At 35.4% G+C, this 14292-nt stretch overlaps 1 protein-coding gene across 3 annotated transcripts in view; it reads left to right on the top strand.

Moving 5' to 3' along the window:
* Positions 1-14292, top strand: part of RPS6KC1 (ribosomal protein S6 kinase C1) — a 207038-nt gene that overhangs the window by 64852 nt on the left and 127894 nt on the right. The window lies entirely within an intron of this gene.

Below are 14292 nucleotides of genomic sequence, written 5' to 3'. Positions count from 1 at the left end.
TAGCTAAGTAACAATGTCTATAGCATATCTTTTATTTTTAGTATAGAAATGTTTACTATTTTTGGTTTATAGATGTTTAGAAATTGATGCTAAGGGCTTAGAGATTATCTGATTCACTTTTTTGTAACTGAAATACATTTAAAAAATTAGATATCATGAAACTCCATTAGTTATTCACTCTCTGAGGTGTCTTTCAGTGGCAGACTTTTCTTAGGGATATAAATCACAACAGGTCCATACAAAAGCATCTGTGTTATTAAGCAAGAATATTGCTCTATAGAAATTGTGGAAGACAGTCATGCAAATTAACACATGCTACAGGGCTAAAAAAATTAGTCTCAGGATTATGGAAGTCAGTTTGTGAACTTTAAATAATTTAAATAAAAGTTACCTGCTTTTTCTATTTTTTTTTGGATCTGGGAATTCCTGATTGTAATTGCTGCTGGAAGACACTTGTTTTTAGACTTTGTGAAATGAGACACTCGATTTTAGTTTGTGAAAGATTGGACGGTTTGAGAGAGGTCAGGCTAATGTTGGAAAATATCTTGGAACTATCTTAAGCAGGAGTGGGATACTGATTTAGAAATATCACAATAGTGGTATTCAGTCTTTTTAAGTAGAGATAAGAAAATGTGGTCTTTGAGGGTTGTTTAGCTGCAAGCAAAAAACAAAAACAAAAACAAAAAGCTCATCATTAGCTTAAACAAGAAAAGAATTATTTATATATTAGGAGTGGAATTGATGTAGAAAGATTTTTAATTCTAATTCATTTAATTTACTTGTTATAGATCAGTTCTGATTTTCTCTTTCTTGAGTAGGCTTCGGTAACTTGTGTCTTCCTAGGAATTCTCATCTAAATTGTATAATTTGTTGGCCTAAAGTTGTTCAAAGTATTCCTTTATAATGTTTTTAATTTTCATAGGGATGTTAGTGATTTCTCCTTTTTCACTTGTGATTTTGGTAATTCATGTCTTGTTTATTTTTTTCTTGGTCAGTCTAGCTAAAAATCCAATACTTTTGTTGACCTTTTCAAAGGACCAACTTTTGGTTTCATTGATTTTTCTCTATTTTTCTATTTCTATTTCATTTCATTAATTTCTGCTCTAAACTTTATTTCCTTCCTTTTGATAGCTTTGGATTTACTTTCTTCTTTATCAAAGTCTTTATTTAATTTCTTAAAGTAGAAGTTTAAGTTTTTAATTTGAGACCATTCTTTTAATATATAGACTTTTACAGCTATAGATTTCCCTCTCTGCACTACCTTAGCCTCATCCCATAAATTTTTATGTTTTTTTATTTTTATTGAGTTCATTGTATTTTCTGATTTATTTTGTGATTTCTCTGTTGACCCACTGGTTATTTAGAAATGTGTCTTTATTTTCCAAATATTTGTGGATTTTCTAAACTTTCATATGTTGTTGATTTCTAATTTTGTTTTCTTATGGTTAGAGAACAAATTTTGTATGATTTCAATCCTTTTAAGTTTATTGAGACTTAATTTTTTCCCTAGCATATGATATTTCCTGGAGAATGTTCAATGTGTACTTGAAAGGAATATCTATTCTGTTCTCAGTTAGAGTTTTATATAAATGTCAATTAGCTCAAGTTGGTTGATAGTATTGTTCAGTGCTGAGTTTCTATCTGTTTGTTTTTTCAGTTATTGACACTGAGGTATTGGCATCCTCAGCTATTTTGCATTGCAGTTCAGTTAATTTTTACTTTATATATTTTAGGGCTCTGTTGTCATGTGCATATAAATTTATAATGGTTATTTATATCTTTCTGGTGAATTGCTTTTTTTAGCCCTAGCCTTATAAAATTTTCGTCTGTCTCTAGTAATATTTCTTGTGTGAAACTCTATTTTGGTATCCTTTTTTTCATTCTTTTGCTTTCAGTCTATTTGTGTCATTGAATCTAAAGTTTATCTCTAATATGCGCTATATAGTTTGATCTCATTTTTTTATCCAGTTTGAAAATTGCTATTGTTTGGAGTATTTACTCCTTTTATATTTAAAGTAATCGTGGTATAATTGAATTTTTGTCTTCCATTTTGCTATTTGTTGTATGTCTTATATTTTTTGTTTTGATTTTGCTTTATGCCATCTTTTATGTTAGATATTGTTTATTGTACCATTGTAATTCCTTTTCCTATGTATTTTTTTGAGATGTATTCTTAGTGGTTGCTCTAGGGATTAAGATACAAATCTTAATTTATGAGTTTACTTGAGATTAATACTAACTTAATTCTAGTAAAATATACAAAAAGTTCATGAAAAAATAGAATTGAAAGATAATATGAATCTTTCCATGAACTTTTTGAAGTACCCTCATATAATTTAACTTAAATATTTTATAAACCCCGCAATACAGTGTAATGGTCATTGTTATTCAATCTGATGTCTTTTAAAGAAGTTTGGAGGGGAAAGAGAAAAAAATGTGTTTATATAGTTTTTTACATTTATCTTCATTTTTACCTTTTTTGGTGTTCTCTGTTCAGGTTGATTTGAATTATCATGTTATCATTTCTTTCAGCTTGAAGAATTTTCCTGTATATGTATGTCTTAGTCCATTTTCTGTTACTATAATAGAATATGTGAGACTTGGTAATTTATAAAGAAAAGAGGTTTATTTGGGCTCATGGTTCTGGAGTCTGGGAAGTTCAAGATTGGGCAACCACATCTGGTTGCTTCTTGTGATGGCCTTCTTGTTGGCAAGAACTCTATTTAGAGTTCTGAGGTGGTATAGGGCATCACATGATGTAAGGTTGCACAAGAGAGCACAAAATTGGCTTTTATAACAGACCCACTCTCGTGATAACTAACTCAGTCCCATGATAACTCAGTAATCTATTAAACCATTGATCCTAAGTGGATTGATTAATTCATTAATGAGGGCACAGCCCTCATAGTTCAGTCAACTCTTAAAGGCCTCGCCTCTTAATACCATTATGTTGAGGATTAAGTTTCAACATGAGTTTCAGAGGGGACAAACACTCAAACCATTGCAGTATATGCATATGTAAATATATATTTTTCTTCCTCCTTTATTTTTTGGTAAGTTACATTTGCTAGCAACAGATTTTCTCTTTTGTCTGGAAATGTTTTAATTTTTCCTTCGTTCTTTTCGGATTAGTTTTGCTTGATATATAGAATAATTGATTGACAGTTTTTCTTTTAGCCATTTGAACATATCATTCTACTGCCTTCTGTCCTGGATTGTTTTTGATAAGAAGTCTGCTGTTAATTGTACTTTAGTTCCATTGTATAAATCTTTTCCTATTGTTCCTTTTAAAATTTTACCTTTGTCTTTCAACAATGTGAACTCTTGTGTCTAGGTGTTGTTTCCTTTGTGTTTATCCTATTTGGAGTTTCTTTATCTCTTTGTGTATTTGGACTAATGTTTTTGGTCAAATTTTGAAAGTTTCCTGCCCTTGTTTTTTCAAATATTTTTTTCTGCCTCCCCACCCCTTCCCTGGTATTTCCATTACACATAGATTGATATACTGCTGTTGTCCCACAGGTCTCTCTGGTTCTGTTCATTTATTATTTTTTTATTTTTCTTTTTTGTGACCAGTAAGGGGATCGCAACCCTTGGCTTGTTGTCGCCTGCTCCAGTGAACACACTGGCCATCCCCATATAGGATCCAAACCCGCGGCGGGAGCGCTGCTGCGCTCCCAGCGCCGCCCTCTTCCGAGTGAGCCATGGGGTTGGCCCTGGTTCTGTTTATTTTTATTCGATCTTTTTTCTGTGATTTTTATATTGCATAGTTTCTATTGATCTTAAGGTTCATTGATTCTTCCTCTTTTTAAAAATTTTATTGAAACATGATTGTACATATCTGTGGAGTCTAGAGTTGAATATCAATACCTGTGTGCAATATATGATACTCAAATCAGGATAATTAGTATATTCATCATTATACAATGTAATTGTTTTTCATGGCCCTTTACCAATTCCTCCCTTTTGCCCTTTCTCCCCCATCCCACACTTGTTAACTTCAGTTTTGCTCTCTACTTTTGAAAGTTCAACATATTATTGTGATTTTGTATCTTTATTTTTGTTTATTTCTTTATATTTTAGCTCCCACTTATGAGTGTGGACATGTGTTATTTCTCCTTCTGTGCCTGGCTTATCTCACTTAACATGGTTTTCTCTAAGTCCATCTTAGAATGGCAGAATTTTATTCTTTTTTTTTTTATAGCAGAGTAGTATTCAATTATATAAATATACCATATTTTCCTTATCTAGTCATCCAGTGATGGAGATTTAGATTTGTTCTAACTATTGACTATGTAAATAGAGCTGTAATAAACATGGGAGTGCAGATATCCCTTTGACATAATGTTTTCCATTATTTTGAGTATACACCAGCGGTGGAATTGCTGGGTTGTATGGCAGTTCTATCTGTAGTTGTTTGAGGAACCTTGTGGCATTGTCCATAATGACTGCACCAATTCAGAGTCCCCAAAACAGTGTAGGAAAGTTCCCCTTTCTCTGTATCCTCACCAGCATTTGTTATTCTCTGTCTTTAAGATAACAGCCAGTCTAACTGATGTGAGATGATCTCTCAGTGTGGTTTTGATATACATTTCTCTGATGCTGACTTATGTTCAGCATTTTGTCATGCGTCTGCTGGCCATTTGTTTATCTTCCTTTGAGAAATGCCTATTCAGCTCCTTTGCCCATTTCTTTAATGGGTTATTTGTTTTTTTTACTGTTAAGTTGTTTGAGTTCTTTGTATATTCTGGTTATTAATCTTTTGTCACAGGCACAGTTTGCAAATATTTTCTCCCTCTCTGTAGGCTGTCTTTTTGCTCTGTTAATTGTTTTCTTTTGATGCGCAGAAGCTTTTTAGTTTGATATAATCCTATTTGTTTATTTTTCCTTTGGTTGTCTATGCTTTTGGGATCATATTCATAAACTCTTTGCCCAGTCCTAGTCCTGAAGTGTTTCTCCTATGTTTTCTTTTAGGAGTATTATAGTTTCAAGTCTTATTTTTAAGTCTTTAATCCATTTTGTGTTGATTTTGGTATATGATGACAGGTACAGGTCTAGTTTCATTCTTCTATATAAGGATGTTGTTTTCCCAGCACTGTTTATTGAAGAGGCAATCTTTTCACCAATGTATGTTCTTGGTACCTTTGTCAAAGATTAGTTGGCTGTAAATATATGGGTTGACCTCTGGGTTCTGTATTCTGTTCCATTGGTCCGAGTGTCTGTTTTTATGCCAGTACCATGCTGTTTTGGTTACTGTAGGTTTGTAGTATAATTTGGTAGGGTTTTTCCTCTGGCTTTATTTATATTATTTTTTGCTCAGGATTGCGTTGGTTATTCGGGGTCTTTCATTATTCCCTATGAATGTTAGGATTGTTTTTTTTTTTCTATTTCTGTGAAGAATGTCATTGGTATTTTGATGGGGATTATGTTGAATCTCTAGATCACTTGGGTAGTATGGACATTTTCACAATGTTAATTCTTCTAATCTAAGAGCATGGAATGTCTTTCCATCTTTTTGTGTCCTCTTTAATTTCTTTCAACATGATTTGTAGTTCTGTTGTAGAGATCTTTTGCCTTCTTGGGTAAGTTTATTCCTAGATATTTTATTTTTTTGGTGTCTTGTGTATTTATTTAGGGCTAGCTTTCTTGATTTCTTTTTCTGCCAGTTTATTGTTGGAGTATAAAAACGCTACTGATTTTTGTGTGATGATTTTATATCCTGCAATTTTACTGATATCATTTATCAACTCTAAGAGTTTTTTTTGGAGAGTCTTTAGGTTTCTCTATATGTAGGATCATGTCATCTGCAAACAGGGAAAATTTGACTTTGTCTTTTCTAATCTGGATGCCATTTATTTCTTTCTCTTGCCTGTTTGCTGTGGCTAGTATTTCCAATACTATGTTAAATAGAAATGATGAGAGTGGGCATCATTGTCCTGTTCCCGTTCTTAAGGATGATATTGGTGTTGGTTTTATTGTATATGGCTTTTATTGTGTTGAGATACTTTCCTTCTGTACCTAATTTGCTGAGTCTGTATCATGAAGGGATGTTGAATTTTGTTAAGTGCTTTTTCTGCATATATTGAGATAATCATATAGTTTTTTGTCCTTGATTTTGTTGATGTGGTGTATTACATTTATTGACTTGTGTTTATGGAGCCATCCTTGCCTCCCTGGGATTAACCTCACTTGATTATGGTGTATAATTTTTTGGATGTGTTTCTGTATTCTGTTCACTAATAATTTATTGGAGATCTTTGTGTCTACCTTCATCAAAGATATTGGCCTGTAGTTTTCTTTTTCTGTTGTATCTTTGTCTGGTTTTGATATCAAGGTGATGCTGGCCTTGTAGAATGAGTTTGGGAGAATGTACTCTTTCAATTTTTTGGAATAGTTTGAAGAGAACTGGTATGAATTTCTTTTTAAAGGTTTGGTAGAATTCAGCAGTAAAGCCATCCAGTCCTATTCTTTTCTTTTTTCAGTGTCATTGCTTGTTATTGGTCTGTTCAGGTTCCGATTTCCTTTTTGTTCAGTCTTGGTAGTCCGTATGTATCCAGAAATTTATCTATTTCTTCCAGGTTTTCAAATTTTTGGCATATAGTTTTTTATCATAGTCTCTAATGATCCTTTGTATTTCTGTGGTCTTAGTTGTAATGTCTCCTTTTTCACTTCTGATTTTTGTTATTTGGGTCTCTCTTCTTTTTATAGTTAGCCTAGGTAATGGTTTTCTATTTTGTTTATCTTCTCAAAAAACAATGTTTCATTGATCTTTTGAATCATTTTTTGGGTCTCTATTTGATTTAGTTCTGCTCTGTTCTTAATTATATTTTTCCATCTACTAGTTTTGAGATTGGATTGTTCTTGTTTTTCTAGTTCTTTGAGGTGTAGTGTTAGGTTGTTTATTTGAAATTTTTCTATTCTTTTGATATAATTGCTTATTGCACTATACCTCCCTCTTAGTACTGCTATTGCAGTATCCTACAGGTTTTTGTATGATGTGTCTTTATTTTCATTAGTTTTCAGAAATTTGTTGATTTCCTATTTAATTTCTTCTTGGGCACATAACTTGTTTAGGAGCATGTTGTTCAATTTCCATGTGTTTTTACAGTATCCAGTTTCATTTATTATTAATTTCTAGTTTTAATCTGTTATGGTCTGAAAAGATACTTGAAATGACTTCAACTTTTTAAAATTCATTGAGACTTGATTTGTGACCTAATATGTGGTCTGTCCTGGAAAATGTTCTATGTGCTGATGAGAAGAATGTACATTCTGTGGTTTTTGGGTGAAATGTTCTGTAGATATCTGCCAAGTGCAATTGGTCTTAAGTGTGGTTGAAATCCTATGTTTATCAATTTGTTGCCTAGATGATCTCTCCAATGTTGAAAGAAGAATGTTCAGATCCACAACTATTATTGTATTTGGGCCTGTCTCTTTCTTTAGGTCTAATAGTGTGTGTTTTATATATCTGGGTACTCTGGTGTTGGGTGCATATATATTTATGATTGTTATGTCTTCTTGCTGGATAGAGATACCTTTATCATTATATATAATGCCTTCCTTGTCTCTCTTTATGGTTTTTGGTTCAAAGTCTATTTTATCCAATACAAGAATATCTATTCCTGTTCATTTTTGATTTCTCCTTGTGATATATCTTTTTCCATCTCTTCACTGTGAGTCTGTGTGTGTCTTTACAGGTGAGGTCAGTCTCTTGTAGACAGCATATAGTTGGGTCTAGCTTATTAATGCTGTTGGCCAGTCTGTCTTTTGAGTGAGGAATTTAATCCATTTATATTTAGGGTTGTTACTGAAAGGTGTTATCTTACTCCTGGCATTTTATTGATTTTCATTTGGATATTTTAAATATAATTTGTTCCCTTCTTCCCCTTTTATTGTTTGTCTTCTGTGTTTGTTGGTTTTTGAGGTGGTGAGATATAGTTTCTTTCTCTTTCACATTTGTGCTTTTGTTTTTCTAGTGGGGTTTGTGCTTTCTTGTTTATTCATGATAGTGATTTTTGTTTTTGGATTCCAGGTGCAGGAGTCCCTTGAAGATTTCCTGTAGGCTGGTTGTGTGGTGGTGAATTCCCATAGTTTTTGTCTGGGAAATATACTATTTCCCCTTTATTTCTGAAGCATAGCCTTGCTATATATAATATTCTTGGCTGGCAGTTTTTCTTTTAGTATTTTGAAGATATCATCCCATTGTCTTCTGGTGTGTAGAGGGTCTGGTGAGAAGTCTGCTGTTAGTCTGATGGGGATTCCCTCATTGGTGACTTGATGCTTTTCTTTGCTGTTTTTAGGATTCTCTGTTTTTGAGTTTTGCCGGTTTGACTATAATGTGTCTTAGAGAGGACCTTTTTGGATTGAATCTGTTTGGGGATCTTTGAGCCTCCTGAATCTGAAGGTCCGTGTCTCTTCCCATACCTTGGAAGTTCTGCGCTATTGTTTTGTTGAATATGTTTTCAATTCCTATTCCATTCTGTTCCCCTTCATTAACACCTGTGATTCAGATGTTTGTACACTTAAGGTTGTCTGCTAGCTCTCTTTGGTTTTCTTCATTTTTAAATTCTTTTCTCTTTTTTTTTTTGTCTGCCTGAGTTGTTTTGAAAAGACTGTCTCCCAGATCATAAATTCTCTGCTTGCTCTATCCTGTTGCTTAACCTCTCTGTTGTGCTTTTTATCTTGTTGAATGACTCCTTCAGTTCCAGGAGTTCTGCTACATTCTGTTTTAAAGTATTCATCTCTTGTTAATTTCCTCCTTTATATCCTGGATAGTTTTGTACTTTTCATGTGTCATGTGAGTCTTCTTGTATCTCTTTGAATTTCCTTAAGATTGTTACTTGGAATTCATTTCAAGGGTTTCTTGCTCTATGGCATTTGGTACTTGAGAGTTATTGTATTACTTTGGTGGGCTCATTTTTTGTTTGTTTGTTGTTTCTTTACGTTTCTATTACGTCTGTGTTGATGTGGGTCTTCTGGTAGAGCAGTTACATCTTCTGTTACTCTGGAGTGGGCTTTGAGGAGAGCAACTTCCTACTGTAGATGTGTTTTATATTGACTGTAGAGTATGATGTTTTAGTACTAGCTCCTGGTAGATGCAGTGGTGTTGTCTCTGTGTGGGTACTTTGTCCATATTCATTGTTGGAGTTGTGTGTGAGTGCTTCTGTGACCTAGGCACTGGGGCATTTATTGATTCCTTGCTGAGGTTAGTGACACTAGTGGTTTGTTGAGCACATGGGTGAGATTTTGAGTTCTTATGAGAGGTGCCTGGGTGCACTGTCATTCTTTGGTTGGGGCGGGTGACCCTGGGTAGGCTTGTTGTCACCCCTGCTTGCATCCTGTGACCCTGATATGTGCACTAGCAATTTTCTTCTTTACTCTCTTTGGCTATGATGGGTCTCTCTGCACTCTCCGGGTGTTCCATGTGTCTCTTCCCAGATCAAGGCTGTTATGTGGGCTTCCCATGGAGCTCCCACCTCCAGGTACAGTATTGCAGGGGGCAACATATAACTTCCTCTGTGGGTTGGGTCACTGGGTCACAGTTCTATGCTAGCTCACCTCCTTTCGTGGAATCTGCTGGTAACCCTCCTGGTGTTGATGCAGTTGAGTGGTCAGTGGTTGCTGTTGTGGTAGTGGCTGCTGCTGTGGTGCAGGTTGACTTTTTCGGTAGCAGTGGCTGTGGCAGGCTGCCCTCATGATAGCATTGGCTTCAGCAGCAGCTGGCTGCTCACAAGCCAATGGTTGCTGTCCAGTGGCCCTGGTGGTGAGGGTGACTGAGGCAGTTGCTGACACAATGGCAGTCTTCTCAGCTGCAGTTTCCACAGCGGCCACCTGTGCAGCTGTGGTGTCTGCAGCAGCAGTGGATTTCCTGCATGGTGGCAACAGTGGCTGCAATGGCCTCCTGCTTGTTTGTGGTGTCTGCGGCAGCAGCAGGGTTACCGCCTAGCAGCAACGGCAGCTGCAGTGACCTCTAACACGTCTGTGGTGTCTGCAGCAGCAGTGGGGTTTCTGTGTGGTGGCAGTGGCAGTGGGTTTCCTGCATGGTGCTGGTGGCAACAGTGATGTCTATGGTGGTAACAGGGTTCCTGCACAGTGGTGATGGTAGTAACCTCTTTCATGTCTGCAGTGTCCACAGCATCAGTGGGGTTCCTGCATGGTGGCAGCAATGGTGATGGCAGTTTCAGTAGCCTCCTTCACGTCTGTGTTAGCAGTGGGGTTCCTGCATGGCGGCAATGGCTGCAGCAGCTTCCCATGGGTCTGTGGTGTGTGCAGCTGCAGTGTTGGGCCATCTGCAGGGAGCTGCTCTGCAGTGGATGACTTTTTGGGACTGTAAAATGGCTCTGGTTATTGCAATGGTGCTGGCAGTGGGCCCATTTCGATCTTCTTCTGTGGGTGGAATGTACTCTGGGCACCTCTATTCCATCATCTTCCTGGAAATCCCATTCTTCCTTCTTAAACCTGTTTTTGAACTTCTCTTATGAATGTTTAATTTTGTTCCTGTACTTTTCAACTCCAGAATTTCCATCCTTTCTTAAAATTGAGATATAATTCACATGACATAAATTTGACTTTTTTAAGTATATAATTCTGTCTCTTTTGTATTCACAAAGTAATACAACCATCACCGCTGTCTAATCCCAGAACATTTTTATCACTCCATAAAGAGATCCCACACTCATTAGCACTTCTCCTTCCACATTGCTTCAGCCCCTGACAACCCTTAATCTACTTCTCTTTTCATGAATTTGCTTGTTCTTGGCATTTTGCATGAATGAAATCATAAAATATTTGGTCTTTTGTGTCTGGCTTCTTTGACATAGCTCATGTTTCTAAGGTCCATCGATATTGTAGCATGGGTCAGTAGTTCATTTCTTATGATGGCTTAATGATATCCATTGAATGGATATGAATATCGCACATTTGTTTATTTATAAATTTGTTGATGGGCATTTGGATCATCTCCACTTTTAGCTGTTATGAATCTTGCTTCATTTGGTTCTTTTTTTATAACTTCTATTTGTTTATGTTTGCTATTTTATGAGTCATAGTCCTTATACTTTTAATTCTTTAATCATGTTTTCCTTTGATTATTTGAATGTATTTGTAATAGCTGCTTTGAAGTCTTTGCCTTCTAAGTTTAATGTATATGTTCCCTTAGAGATAGCTCCTATTGACTGCTTTCTTTTTCCTGTGTATGGGTCACATACTTTCCTATGTCTTTGTGTGTTATGTAATTTTTTTGTTGTTGAAAACTGGAAATTTTGGGTAATATATTGTAGCATCTCTGGGTTCTGATTTTTTTCTCCCTGAGGCTTGTTACCATTTTTCTTAGTGTGGTTAGTAACGTTTTTTGTTAGTGTGTCAAGTCTGTACTAAGTCTGTGGTATCTGTTTCTTGTGAAGCATGTGGCTGCTGCTGTCTCTTGCTCAATTTCTAATATTGTTTTTAAGCTGGCTCCTTAGGGGTTACCCTGTGTCATCATAGCTTAATGGTCAACCAGTGGTAGGTAGATCATTGCTTATGCTTTAATCTTGTACCATTATATGCTTGCCTCTTAATGCTGATGATTTTTTGTGTGCCTTAGAAGTCTAAGCAGTTTTTAAATTTGTCCTAGCTTTTACTTTTCTTTGAAGTGTCTTGTATTTCCTGTGTGCCTGTGCACCATCTCATGATTTCCCAGGGTTTTGTGGATATCTTGGTCCCTCTCTGGTCTCTCTTACATAGGTGGGTAGGTAGCAAGCTTATTAAGGCCACCTATAGCTGTGTTATTTTGGGGATCTCCCTGCTATCTGTCTGGTTTTTTGCTGACTACAACTTAAGGCTTGCTGAGCCACTGTTTCTTGCCATTAATTTGGCACTGAGACTGCTACTATTACTGACAACAATGTTTGTGGTGGATTTTTTTTTCTTTTTATGTACTTCAATCCAAATTATGTCAGCTTCCTTTGGTTTCAAGGCTTGCCTTGCCCTTGTGTAGTTACTGTGGCAACCTAGCTGAGATGGAGCGTGGGAGCAACCCCAGGCAAGAAGGTCACAGACTCCCACAGTTCCTACCTGTGGTTCTGTGGTTTTGTGAATAACCACTTTTTCTTTTGCTTTATGTTAGTGGTTGTTTTGACAAATTTCTCATTGCCTTTTGGGGAAGACCATACTTGAAGTCTCTTCTCCCTAGATTGACATTTCATTAAAAAAACTTAGAGATACTATGTAATGTGAAATTTTTTTACTGCTTAGAAACACCTAATAGGTTATTATTTTTGAACTAGAGTTTTAAAATGAATTTTGGCTTATTTTCCTGCTACATCCCTCTAAGTTCCTATAGAGTAGTTTTTGTTTTTCGTTTTATTAAAGGTTAGCTCTTTATTATTTCTTCTGTAGAATTTTGTTTGTTAAATTAGGTAAATAAAATATCTCTAGGATTATGAGCTAAAACATTTTGTGTTCTTTATTTTATCTATAGGCAAATCTTATATTATGTTAGCTAATGATAATAGCAAACATTTATTGAGTGCTTATATTGTTCTAAATACTTTAGGTGTATCTTTAACTTTTTCACCTTACATGAAATCTTTTGTTATAAGCATTACTTTCTTAGTTGTAGACATTATTTCCATTTTGTAGGTAGGTAACTTGAAGTCTCATACCTAGTGGTGGAAAAGGAGGTAGTTAATAGTTGAAAGTCTCTCTCTTTTTTTTAAAAAGTGAGATTGAAATAAAATCAACTTTGTCTTTTAAAATTCTCTAGAATTCTTGAAATTTTTCTTATGATTTGGTTTGAGATGTTTATAGGATGGCTTAGTCTAGAATAGATGCTCTTCCTTTTGGGAAGAATTTAAATATAAACTATAATCTGAATGTCTTAATAAAGGATAGAAAAAGGTAATAAACATTCTTGCTTCGAAAGAGAATAATCATTTTTAAAGTTTCAGTTCACAAGACACTCAGGGAAATAAAATTTGTTAATTTGCGAGGGACTATTTTAAATTTGTCTTTCTTAGAAATAAACTGGCAGGGAGACTTTTGGCAGGCGAGAATTCTACCACTGAACCACCAATGCTTGATGGCAGGGAGACTTTTGATTGGGTAAAGATGATCATTGAGTTCTTTGTGCTGAGGTAGAGAGGAAATGGGAGTCTGTATTTCTCTTGGATTTTGCTATCCTGGTAGTAGTGATTGGAGGCATAGACCTGTGGGTGGAAGGTGGAAGGAAGAATGTTAAGGGGCAAAAGAGTTATTTGAATTTTTTATAATTATTTAAGGATTGTAAGCTCTTATGTCTGTGATTGGATCATGGGCCATAAAGCTGTGCACAAAATCACAATACCACTACTTGTCTAATGATAGCATTCTCTCGTTGCATGTAGAATAAGAGAAAATGATTTTTGAGGCCTGGATTTGCAAACCTAAATATACGATTAAAATAATGATCTCACGTAGGAGTCAATTTTATGTATCTTTAAAAAATGTGTCTCTTTACTAAAAATATCTTAAATTTTTTTAGGTTTACTTAACTGTATTAGTCCGTTTTCTGTTGCTTATAACAAAATACATGGAACTGGGTAATTTATAAGAAAACAAAATTTATTGCTTACAGTTTCTGAGGCTGGGAAGCCCAAAGTCCATCTGGTGGTGGCAACAGTGACTCAGGGGTCTCACATTGCAAGATGGTGAAAACAGAGAGCAGAGAGCGCAAGAGAGAGAAAGATAGACTCTCCGCTTCTTTTAAAGCCCTCAGAACCACGCCCTTGACTGCCATTTTTAATCCATTCACTATGGCATGATGCTACAATCCAATCACCTCTTCAAGGCCCCACCTTTCAGTTACCATGATAGGATATCCCACCCTCTTAACAGTCACAGTGGGGGCTAAGTTTCCAATACCTAAAACTTGGGGGACACAATTCAAGCTTCAATGAGTTTTGGGGGGACATAATTCTGCCCACTACACCTACATTGTATACAAGTGATTCTCAAACTTAAATGGACTCTTGGATCACCTGAGGTCCATCCTGTGTGATAATGTTGTAGTTTTTATTTTGATAAAATTTAATGACTTCCTGAGGGTTCTGTCATTTAACACTAATTAAAATGACCAGTTCCTAGGGATACTGAATAATAATCTTTAGCTGGTGGGTTTTTTCTTCTGCTTTTTCTTTGAGTACTTTTGATAGATTTAAAATAATATATTTTTGTGAAAGGCCATATGTTATTATAAACATAGTAGTATTCCTGTCGAATTTTTAAATAATAGACTATTTTTAGAGCAGTTTAGGTTTACAGAAAAATTGTACATGA

Source organism: Cynocephalus volans, chromosome 11 (assembly GCF_027409185.1).
Source record: "Cynocephalus volans isolate mCynVol1 chromosome 11, mCynVol1.pri, whole genome shotgun sequence".
NCBI classification, from domain to species: domain Eukaryota; kingdom Metazoa; phylum Chordata; class Mammalia; order Dermoptera; family Cynocephalidae; genus Cynocephalus; species Cynocephalus volans.
This window is presented reverse-complemented; position numbering and strand designations above follow the sequence as displayed.